The sequence below is a fragment of the Misgurnus anguillicaudatus genome, chromosome 10 (genome assembly GCF_027580225.2).
Source record: "Misgurnus anguillicaudatus chromosome 10, ASM2758022v2, whole genome shotgun sequence".
Classification (NCBI taxonomy): domain Eukaryota; kingdom Metazoa; phylum Chordata; class Actinopteri; order Cypriniformes; family Cobitidae; genus Misgurnus; species Misgurnus anguillicaudatus.
In genome coordinates, this window is record NC_073346.2 from 2317678 (window position 1) to 2330394 (window position 12717).

At 36.7% G+C, this 12717-nt stretch overlaps 1 protein-coding gene across 1 annotated transcript in view; it reads left to right on the plus strand.

Moving 5' to 3' along the window:
• Positions 1–11768: 11768 nt before the first annotated feature.
• The window catches only part of lars2 (leucyl-tRNA synthetase 2, mitochondrial), an 86810-nt gene continuing 85861 nt past the window's right edge, over positions 11769–12717 (plus strand). The window contains exon 1 of the mRNA XM_055209917.2: positions 11769–11944. The gene's annotated coding sequence lies outside the window, so the exon portion shown is untranslated. The remainder of the gene's footprint in view (positions 11945–12717) is intronic.

The window sequence follows — 12717 nt, forward strand, 5'->3', positions numbered from 1 at the left end:
AACAAATTCAAGATTATTTAGAGTAGAAGTGGGTTATTCATAGCTGGACTGTATTGGGTCTATAGTTAGCCGTAATTTCAACGTCTAGGTTTTTGCTTGCTCGGTAATAGAGCTTCACATCATTTTAAGTCTGTGCCTTATTTAAAAATGTTTGTCTCACACCTGACGCCTGCCTGGAGCAAGACAAAACTCAACTCACAAAGTACTCACAAATGAATGTACAATTTAAGTATTTAGTACTTACAAGCAAGTATGGGTTAATGCCAGGTATACTAATAGTGTACATATATAATAATTAATAACAAACACTACTGTACTTACAAATTGTATGTATATGGTAAGTGCATAGTACATACAGGCCAGTGTATGCTAGTGACCAGCACATATAGTGTATGTAATAGTGTATGTATACTGTAATTAACGAGAAACACTACTTAACTTACAAATTGTAGCCTATATACTGTACATGGTAAGTGTGCGTTAATGGTAGGCACTTTTAGTGTACGTATATGATAACTAATAACAAACATTAATGATGTGCCATTTTTTGTACTCAGTATCTTTGTCCTTTATTGTAACTTTTAAATCCAAGCATTGAATACTGTACGCATTAACTACTGGTACATTCACTATTACGTCCACAGTAACTGCATGGAAACAGGACAGTAAAATATATACCACCTAATATATAGTACTGTATAGTTTTCATATGCCACTGTGAGTTATATTAACTAGTCAGATAAAATAAGACGCATTGTTGGGTTTAAAGCAAGGGTGGGGAACCCTGGTCCTGGAGGGTCACTGTCCTGCAGAGTTTAGTTCCAACCCTAATTAAACACACCTGAGAAATCTAATTCAAGTCTTCAGGATTACTTGGAAATGAAATTCAGGTGTGTTTGGTTAGGGTTGGAACTAAACTCTGCAGGACCGTGGCCCTCAAGGACCCAGGGTTCCCCACTCCTGGGTTAAAGTGTACAATAAAGGACAAAGACATTGAGTACTAAGTAATGTTTGTTATTTGTTATAATATATGTACACTATAAGTACCTGTCATTAACCCACGCTTGCCTGTAAGTACTACTACTAAATAATATATTGTAAATTCATTTGTAAGTACAGTAGTGTTTCTTGTTAGTTACAGTATACCTACACTGTGAGTATGTATCTGGTATAACCCAGTAGTTACATAATAACTACCAAGTATGTACCCCTGGTAAGTACAGTAATGATACCATTTAATTACCATTGTAGATTCTCAAAAGTAAGTACCACACATTTGTCTGTAAGTACAACCTATTTACCATATATGTACAAGGTAAGTACACGTACTGTAAAATAAAGTGCTACCATTGAACTGCTTTACAATTTGCTGAACAACATGTTCATATTAAGAACTGAAATAAAGCATGTTTGCATAGTTTTTAGATAGACACACTATATGTAATGGAATGTTTAAGGACTTTTCTGAAGATTATATGTAAGGGTTTATGTACAGCATGCTAGTTATATTTTCACAGAATAAATCCTGACAGGGTGATCTGAACACTGACACAAAAAGCCAAGGATTTATTTGCAATAATGGATGTTCATTACTCCGCTTATTACACACTACTTGCCACATGAGTAAATGTGACCCTGCCTGTGAAACCCAGCTAAAGTCTTTTTTTTGTGATTTACATAAAAACATCCTACACAATGTAAAGAACATTCTGTGAAAATATAACTTCATGATTAATATTGACTTATTTAGGCCATGTCAAAGATTAAAATAATGTAAAAATCAAATATTGTGAAGACAAACATGCATTTGTTTTAATCATTTGTAAATAAAATTTCATATAGAAAACAAACGTTACGCTTATTTATATTAAATTTATTAGTAAGTATTAAACGGCATGTGTCAGGATGACTTGCAGCACCCAAATGAGGCTCTTTACCAGTTTCAGCTAGTTTGAAATGTCACGACGGGCCAGATAACCACAATAAATGTATATAAAACATGAATGCATGTTCTTTAATGTTGTTTAAATGACTTAATTAGTGTTCGAGCACTGCCTACTGTTTGATGTGGAATACACACATTACATTAGCCTTACATTTGCACCTGAATGAGAAACTCATGTACGCCTCTACGTGTTGGTTTTTAAAGCAGGACTGATTATTTATACTCTCACCTTGCCATTTCATTTCCTTCATACACACACCATCGAAATTTCCAAATACTGGCCCCTGAAATAAAATATGCTCCACACAGTGTAGCAGTGAACAGAGGATAAATGTAAATGACTTTTTTGTTCATTAATTATGCTATAAAAATGTAAATTGCTTCAGTGCCAAAAATGCTAATGGGACTGAGATAAAAGCTTCTTGTGTCAAAGGATAATTTATGAAAGATTCAATGTATTTCCTGTATTTTTTTTAAAGCTTAAAAAAGACATTTAGTGGCTTCTCGTCTGGCTGTCTGATGAACACCCTCTTTATTACCACACCTACTATGGGCCTATACCTGACTGTAAATAAGCGATATGGGATGTCAAATGCTTTTCTCTACCCTGATTAGGATCTGGAAGGGTCAATGATTCAAAGTCTTATGTTTTCTTTATGCCACGAATGGCAAATTGTGGAAAATGTCCCATTTATTTGTCAGCACAGAAAACAGATGACCTTTGTCACCATCAGGTTAAACACTTACTAAAGCACTTCACACAGAGACTACAGAAAGTACACATAATGCATCCGAGATTTGTCTTACAACATTGTTTCTCTCGTGGTTCTGCCAGCTTATCCTGTTTTTAATCTAGTCTTGTGGCAGGATCATGACATGCCCATGTTCTGTGTGGGATCACGTGGTCTGAGTATTGGTTTTACTAGACCATAGCTGTGTCCCAAATCAAGGGCTGCGACCTTATAAGCATGGGACCTTAAAGATGGCAGCCTCAGAAGTTCGCGAAGAGAACTGAAATGATTATTTTGTGGTTTTTGTCTAAATAAATTCCCTATTTTTGTACTACTGTGTCTGCACTTGGGTTCTGTCAAAACGTTTCGTGACAGAATGAACAGGCCCTTTGAACCCAGCAGACACATGAACCTTACCAAAGACTCTGACAGTTTTCGAGGATCCAGGTTGGCGATCCGCAGGACACCCTCCTCTAGAGGAGCCGCCATGTCTGTTCGTGCTCCTAATCGCCAGATGGCGGCCGCTACCAGAGCTTCTCATTCTATCCCGCTTTTCCCTATTATGTAGGATATTATGTAGCGATTCAAGACCCTCCTCTCCTACCCCAGAAAGTCTCACTCCACCTGTCTCCCTTCGTGGAAAACGGGAGAGGAGGGTTTTGTGGGATTCACCGTCCGAGGGGTCATCGCCGGAATTTGCTGCACCTACTACAGTCCTTTCCTGCCACGGCTTCTGCGCCTCGGCCGAGGAGGAAGAAGAAGAGGAGGGGGTTGTTGCCACAGCCGGCGCAGCCTCAGCCACAGCCAGTGTAGCTTCTGCCACAGCCGGCGCAGCCTCTGCCACAGCCTGCTGCAGCGCCCCCTGTCTCGGCTTCCCAGCCCGCTGCAGCATCCCCTGTCTTGTCTTCGCTGCCGGATGCAGCGTCCCCTGTCTCGTCTTCGCTGCCGGATGCAGCTTTTTCGTGAAAAGGCTCTGTTAAAAAAAATAAACAGAAAAAACCTATATCAGGTACAGCACAGAAACCCTGGGGCTCCTTTGTGTATACCATCTCTTTTCCACCTCCTCGAGGCAGCCAAATGATGACGCTAATTAGTAATATTCATTAATGAGACACAGGAAGAGGAAAGAGGAGAGAGGACAGTGATGTGCTGTGTTCACAGAAGAGTGATGGAGCTGTCAGCATGATAAACCACAAGACCAGTGACAGGAAACATCAAAAACACTGATTAAAGATCACACAATTACACAGAACAATCTCTGTAGAGCAAACACTATATAACCAGCAAATAGATGTGTTTTATAAATTAGTGGAAATGTTTCATTTTTCCTTCATTTTCATTCCTATTTTAATAATATACATCTAGGAATTTAACAGATTAATATTGTAACATTTTTCTGTGCGATTATTTTGAAACAATGTGCATTGTGAAAATGCTATATGTCATATATGTGGGTGCAATAGAACACTATATAGGGCACAGGCAACATCCAAGTGTAGCAAAACCAATTAACAAAAACTAGTAAACAAAATGTCTACAAACTAAATAAAACATGACAGAAAGTGTCATGTACAGAAATTATGAACAAACTGGTATAATAACAGACCATCCCCTTAACCAGCAGCTGCTATTTAAGATCATGGGAGAGAGGAGCAGGACACAAAGGTCATACAGAGCACCATACAGAGTATACCACGGGGCCCAGCAGAGCACAGGGGACTTAAAGGTTATGAAGGTCAACAACACATTAGAGATGTTAACAGATATACATGGTTGCACATCACTTAAAACAAAAATAACTGCTTCAAAATACACTCTAAAAATGTCTGGGTTATTTTTTATCCATAATGGGTAAATATTGGACAGAACACATGCTGGGTCAAAAATGATCAAATGTTGGGTTGTTGTTATGCAACCATGGGGTATAATGACCCAACAGTTGGGTTAAAATAACCCAGCATTTGGTCAATTTTTAACCCAGCACGTGTTCTGTCCAATATTTACCCATTATGGGTCAAAAATAACACAGCCATTTTTAGAGTGTATATTACAAAGTGTCTCGTGTTTGTGCATTGTTCCGTAAAACCACACAAAGCATTGCTTTGTTTTGCCGTGATGCAACCAAAGCTGAAGTTTATGGTGTATGTTGCTGGTTTGTGGTGGACTTCAAACACACATGGAAAATATGTCTTAAATAAAGTAACATTATTTTACCAGACAGTTTTGTGAATTGGGGGACTAGTGGAATCTGGGTTCACAGATTGTCTTCTTTTGAAGAGATGCCATAGAGGTTGGTTTGTATTAAAACACTGTTTAGGCTTATAAGTGTTCACAGTACAGTCAATAAGTCGGTATTTATATGCAAGATAAACTTTAAATAGTTAAATTACTACTTTAAAAATGCTACCAGTGTGAGACTTCTATATGTGCTTCATCTGGTTCATGTTCACATTCTCCTGTATGCACGTGAGGGTCCAACGGTTCAAACTGATAATAAGGCAGTGTACATGTACTGTCATCATTCTGATAAGAGATGCACCAATATATCGTCCAATAATCAATAATGGTCGATAAAAGCTATTTTTCACACTATCGGACAATAGTTTAAAAACTGCCAAAAGTCATGGCCTGTATATCCTGTCAACTAAAAGAGAACAGGAAAATACATTAAATTTTAGCTCTGTGTATAGAAAATGTAAAGAAACATCACTAGTTTAAATATTAATGGTAATTATATGAATGAATAACATTTAGAAATGTTAATTTTTTCAGAATTTGATTAATGCAAGTTAAAATAACCACCAAACTATCGGTATCAGGATTGATATCGGCAGATATCAGTCTAAATAATAGGCTATCGTTGCCTCTGTAATTCTGATCACATTGTGAATCAGAGGATTCTGGTGGGGACAAATCAGTTCTTCTTATCTCAGTATCGCTGTAGCTGCTGATCTTGGCATCTCAACACTGTTTACATTCGGTGTGCAAATTAGCAGTATTTATTCATTTAATAGAACTCCACTTTTATGCGATCACCATCTTTTTGTCCCACTCTACCCCCCCCCCCCCCACCTTACCCCCCAGATAACAACACCCCTTTTCGCAAATGTTTAAAATCGGAGGTGTGAATAAGCACTGCTGAACCAGGGTTGTTTTATGACACTTTAATGACATGAGGTGGCTATATCAGGAAAAAAACTGGGATTGCATCCCAATTAAAATGCTGCATCTGAAGGTCAGTCATTTCACCGCGGCAGTCCAAAGGCTTCTTTAAATGCAGCCCCCAAATGTGTCCCTTATTTTCAGTTAAATGAATTAATTACCAGACTATAACAACTTGATATTTTAAAAGGAACATTCAAAGCCTTAGTTAAATAAAAGTGTGTATTTTGCAGAAAAATGGATCATTGTCACTGTTTTAATATTATAAATAATATTTGTATTAAAGGTGCAGTGTGTCAATTTTAGCGGCATCTAGTGGTAAAGTCGCAAATTGCAATCAATGCTCAGTCCACCGTTCACCGAAACACATAGAGAAGCTACGGTAGCCGCCACAGGACAAACGTGTCATTGTCGGAGACAACTTAGTAAAAAAAGTTTGTCCATTAAGGACTGTTGTAGAAACATGGCGGCACAAAATGGCGACTTCCATGTGAGGGGACCCTCTGTGTATGTAGATAAAAACAACTCATTCTAAGGAAATAAAAACAAAACGGTTCATTATGAAAGGTCTTTAGACACCACTGATAATATAGTTTTGTATATTATATTGCGTTTCTGTTAAGAGATCATTCTAAAAATTACACACTGCACCTTTAAGTAAATTAATTAACCTTTCTAGTCAGGGTTTAGATCAGGACACAGAACAAAGACTCTTGTTCAAGTGATGAATGATCTTCTTGTTACAGTTGATTTTGTAGCCTGTTGTGTCATTGAAGCTTAATGTACAGTAGTGTTTAGTACTTTTTACTTAAAATGCTGCAGTAGTCATCTTTAAGATACTGTACTAAACTGCTCCAGATCATATCTGGTAAATTGTTCTCAATTTGTTGTTCAGAAAGCTAAGCTTTGCGATGGAGTTCCTCAAGGGTCTGTTTTAGGCCCTTTATTATTGAGTATTTATCTTTTACCTTCTGGTCAGATTATTATAAGTCACTGTTACACTGGATTGAGGTATCACTGTTACGCTGATGATAATCATTTACCACAGCATCCTACTAAGTAAGTTCCAGCTTACTTGGGTAGAACCTTAAGCATTTGTTGATTGTTGAATTTGCAGAAAGACTGTGATTAAAAAGCAATGCTTTTCCATCAATATAGGATCCGGACAGGAATGGCGCAATTATCTTATGTGAGTAAAACATTTTAGTAATATGTGACACTATTGCTTTGTTAAAGATTGCTTTCTTCTGTCTTGATTGTGTGTAACATCTGTGTCTAACCACGGTGTTAGACTGTTTTAATGTACTCCAAATGTTGAATAAATAATAAAGGTCCAACAATCAACAAACAAAGCTTTTTTATAATACGTTACATGTGCATAAGAGCAACCTCACAAGTGGTACAGTGATATTTGTGATATGAAATACCATGCTGTCACACACTAAAGCATCTTTGGTATTTTCCTGCATTTATTGTACTTCTGGTTAGACCTAAACTGTATTTCGCTGCCTTGTACTTGTTTAATAAAGACAATAAAGTTGAATCTAATCTAATCTATTACTGTGGCCAAACCAGCCGCAATTTAGATTTTGATGCACACTTACTGTGTTGTTTATGGTCATGTTTGCTACTTCACCCATAAACATTGGTGTTTATCTGCATCATTTTTTGTGCTTAGAACCTCTTGCAGCCGAACATATATAGGTTACTCTCTTCAGCTGCCATTTTTTCGCATCAGAAATTTTGGAAACAACCCATATAATGGCGAAGGAGTTGAAAGCTAGTTTACTATGCAAAACTGTTATGCAGTTATAGCAGTGAGTGGTTACTGGTTATAATTATGCCGAATTCCCATTTCCCTGTTCCGGTCGCTCATTGCCATCTCCTGTTGGTCCCTGACAATTTGTATGATTTTCACTCTGATAAACGATGTTCAAGATATGCCTGAGGCTCTGCAAAAAGACATTAGAATCGAGGAATTAATCCTTCCTTAGCACTGTTTTTGTCTACCTACAATTATTCTCAACATTTTCCTTATACCAAACCAATGCGATCAGTTTTTTTTGGTACACTTTTGTATACAAGGTACAAATATGTACATTTTAAAGTACCTTTTAGGTACTTGCAAAGACTTCTCTCCTGGGTCAGTGATAGTTTATTAAAGTGATGTTTTATAGACTGTAGCTTGAACATTCCAGCTGGCCAAAAGGCTGTTTTTCCTAACACTAGTACTGAAAAAGTACAACTAGAAAACATCACTATGCTAATAAAGCCAATAGAAATCACATAAATTCTATTAGATTTATTGTTTTAATGGGGATTGTTTGGAAACTAGTGGTCTTCGTGGGTCTCTACTATGTTTTGTGTTCTATTGGTGGGGCCATTAAATCCTACTGAAATAATGGCCAAAGCACACAACAAAAATGAATTTTGTAGTGGTTTTAAAAGCTAATGGTTCAGAATTTAATAGAAACCATAACAATTTCTGGTGGTTTCTATGTTTTTTTTTCTGCAGGACAAGCTGAGACAGCCTAGATAACTTGCCTAGATAACTGCCTAACACATTGGTCAATCAAACTCATCAAGATTTATTCCAAAACACATTTATTATAGGTTTTAATACATATGAAACTTTGTTTTAGGATTTAAGACTAAAATTTGGCATTACTAATTACACGATTTGGATGCACACTCCAGCTTCAGGGATTTTCCTACCCAGTCTCCTGAGGTTGCGTATAAATAGCACGAAGTGTAAAACTCGTGCAATACATACGCCAAATTCCACTTTGGCGTGCATATGATACGCAAGTCCTTCCCATTCACTTAAACGGGGCATCTTTTTTTGTCGTTTTATTTATTGGTTTCTCAATTTTTTTCTGTTTTTTAAACCATTTTCGCTTGGGTTTAGGGTTAGATTTCAGATTTGCTTAATAAGGTTATTTAATATACAGGTTTCTCTATGTTTTGTCCATATTTAAGCCATGGTCGCTTGGAGTTGGGGTTAGAGTTGGGGTTTGGGTTAGGATGTCATTTTTAAATAACAAAAAGTTGTTCTAACCCTAAACCCAAGCGAAAATGGTAAAAAAATAGCAAAAAAATTGAGAAACCAATAAATAAAACGACAAAAAAAGATGCCCCGTTTAAGTGAATAGGAAGGACTTGCGTATCATATGCACGCCAAAGTGGAATTTGGCGTATGTATTGCACGAGTTTTACACTTGGATTTTCCGGTTCTTGGATCATTTTGAGTTAACTCACTTGTTAACTGGATAGGACTTGATCTAAATAAATGCTTGAATCAGTGAGTTGTTTCCATGAGAGCTGCTATAGGATCGTTCTGTATCATTCCACATAGTCAACAAAAAGGAATCAGCTTGTTCACAATAATAATAGCTATCATTCCTTGGAGTGGCTGTTAAATCACAGTTGTTACAACAGCGCCTACTATAGACCAGTTCAAATGATGTAAACAACGCTGGTCCAAAAACACTTCCTGTCACCGTTTGTGACAGTTATTTTTTAATTTTACATATATTATTATCTTTAAGATGTTTGTTTAACTTCAATTAATTCAGGTTTATATGTTCTGTTGGTTTATTTTATCCCAACGTTTATCTAGTGTTAAAAAACGGAAACAGGAAGTGCTTCTGGACCAGTGTTGTTTGCATCTCTTGATCTGGTCTATAGTCACGAATTTGATGGTCACATAGGGTGGCCATTCGTCCGGATTTTGGCCGGACAGTCCGGATTTTAAGCACGCTGTCCGGCGTCCGGCGCAGCTTCAAGCCGGACGCTTATTTGTCCTCCTTTTTGGGGTTGCGCTGCTTAATCAGCATAAAACCCGCTCAAAACTTTATTAGGACGTCGCACGCAGCAGCAGAGCGTAATGCCGTAAGATCTCTAGTCAAACAAACGATTGGCTGAAAACGGTGTCAAATAAATATCTGAAATATCATTGGTTAAAAACGTAAACAAGCCTCCATGTGCTGGCTACGTCATATCATCACGTTAACATGCCGAAACGCCAGACCTCGTTTAATCCGGAATGGACAAAAGAGCATGAATTTATTGCAAAATAAAAAAAAGTAGCTACAAGAAGTTTCTTGGAAACAAAAAACTCTTGGATGCTGCCAGGAAAGGGCAGAAGTATTGCAGATAGACAATCAACTATTTGGTGAGTACATTAGTCTTATGTGTTCTATGTAGTCTTATGTGTGTTCACAAATCTGATGCAGCTAGTTTACTGTGTATTGTATTTAATGAAGCAAATATATATAGGCTACACTCGTTTCCTCTTAAGCTAAATTGATCTCTAATGCAGCATTTTCATATAGCCCATTCATCTAATGTGCCAGTCTGTCAGATTATTTTATTTATTTTATTTCCAGAAGTCCAGAAATTTTGTGTTTTCAGGCACTGTGCACTTTGCAAGACTTTTTTTGAAACAATACAAATTCTTTGAACAAACATTTTTTACCTCTTCTTTTACACATAGGTTAACATCAAATTGTCTGGCAATGAATAGAGTAGGCTTTTTCAGAATCACTGTATCATGATACCATAGATATAAAGGACAAAATTGTATTACGAGTACATTGTAGTTGTGAGTACACCAGAGTCCTATGCAATTATTCTTGCCTCACTAAATGCCGCTTAGTGTCCTCCTTTTTGGTGTTATGGAAATGGCCACCCTATGGTCACATAATTTGGTGTTATGGCTTCCCAATATTCTTGATTTTTTTTGTCTCTCTCTCTGTGCTTTTTTCAGTTGTTTTATATTTTCCCCTACTGTTCCTTACATTCTTAAAATTAGTATTTTTTGATAAGTTATTTTTCAGCATTGTGGCTTGCAAACCGGCTGTGACAATCTAAATCCTGTATCTGAAAACTGCTATTGGAAGATAAAGTGTTGCTAAGGTAACAGGCATAAAAGTTTAATGTTTTGCAAAACTATTATTTAATTTTTCTTAAACCGTTGTTTACTATCATTTAGTAATACAACAGAGTTGAAATGTTGAGCCTGACAATCTTAATCTGACAGTGAAAAACATGAAATAAATGTAAGAAAAGATTCTGACACTTGCCTTTCTTTGCAGCATGTTCTTCAAGAGACTATTTTGCATTAATTGCAGTTTTTATGTGTTTGATATTCAATGAAAATGTAATGATGGTTAGTGAGGACATGCAAGTATGCTTGTTGTCTACTACTTAGGCAACCCATATCTATAAATTAAAATAAAATAAAAGCATTTTTTGTTGCATTATAATGCAAAGGCACCTGGTTCTATTAATTGACAGAGTTAAAATGCATTTTGTGATTTCCTTTAATTAAAAATCTTTGAAGTAAGTTTGGGGGACTTAAAGGGCACCCAATTCAGAGAATCACCCAAAACACATCCAACAATAAATTTTCATGCCTGGCAGCTATAAAATACTGTGTTACTTATTTATTGCTTAAGTGTCTGTTTCATCGATGAAGACAGTTCCGATTATGTTTTAAATATACAATTAGCAAGGAAGGCACAATCTGCAGCCAGGCACATGAGTACACGAAACACTGACTTGAAATATTTGATTAGCTCATTTGTAACAAATGCAAACCTTCCACGAGGATAAAACAATTGCTAGTATATGCTCTATAAGTAGAATCTGAAATATGAATACTAATATTATAATAGTTTTTTCCTTTCTTGCAAAAATTAAAAAGGCTGCAATTCAGACTTATATTTTAATTATCTTAATACATTCTTTCAATTATTCATTATTTCCAAATAAATAGGCTAGGTAAATGTAATTATTTATTTAATTAATAATTTATACATTTGAGTATTACGAATCATTTATAGTATTCAGTTCTTCGTTTATTTCCAGTCTACTTCATGATTTTCCACGAGCACGTTTAGACACCCATGCTGTTTAAATAAAGTTGTCACTATTTGAACAATATGGCGGCGCCCTGCAAGCGGTGTGAAACTTGTCATACGCGTGTGTGAGTGTTTATGTGGCATTAGTAAGAAGCTTTGCGCTGATATGTATAATATCGATTACAGTGAAAGGATCACACTGTATTTCTATCGGTCCAGATTTATTTGTCAGTGATCGATTGGTAAGTACCTGAAACGTGATCTACGGTTCGTCCTCTGTTCTTTTATAACCGCGTTTTGACACCTGATGTCTTTATGATAGTTCTCCAGAAATACTTGGTTTTAATATATGATACTGCGCAATACTTTTATTAACAATAATATAAGGCAACATCCCACATCTTAATACATTTGGCCTTACTTGTGCCTACTCATACGTGTTTGTGTCTAACTTACGTTAAACACTCATTATCACTTAGTTAGAACATTGTGATGTCTCTGGTTTTTATTCCGAAGTCCATGATCAGAATGAATCTGCTGCTTTGGTAACCATAGCAACATGACACGTCTTATTTTCTGTGTCCCTCACTTCATTTCCACATAGATCAGACCTTGAGTTTGTGTGAGCTAGTGGGCGGCTGTCAGAGTTCTGTGCTGGAGAAACACTTGTCCTCTAACATCTCACCCTAATGCAGAAATACACACAGTGTTTTTCAATAGGCTCGTGTGCGTCACCGATAAGCAGATGTTTCATATCTGAGTTGCCTTTTCTAGTTTTAAGTAATACATATTCAAGATATCAAGATAGACTTAAAATTAGAATTGTGTAGACTAGAGCAGTGGTTTTCAAACTGGGGGCCGCGAGATGGTGCCAGGGGGGCCCCAGTTTTATGACATTTTATGAAATACATTTATTTATTTATCATGAAATCTGTGTAATTACACCTAACAGCATTTTTTTGTCACAAATTTTCTGTGGGGGGCCGCGAAGGAATGCAACGTTTACATGGGGGAC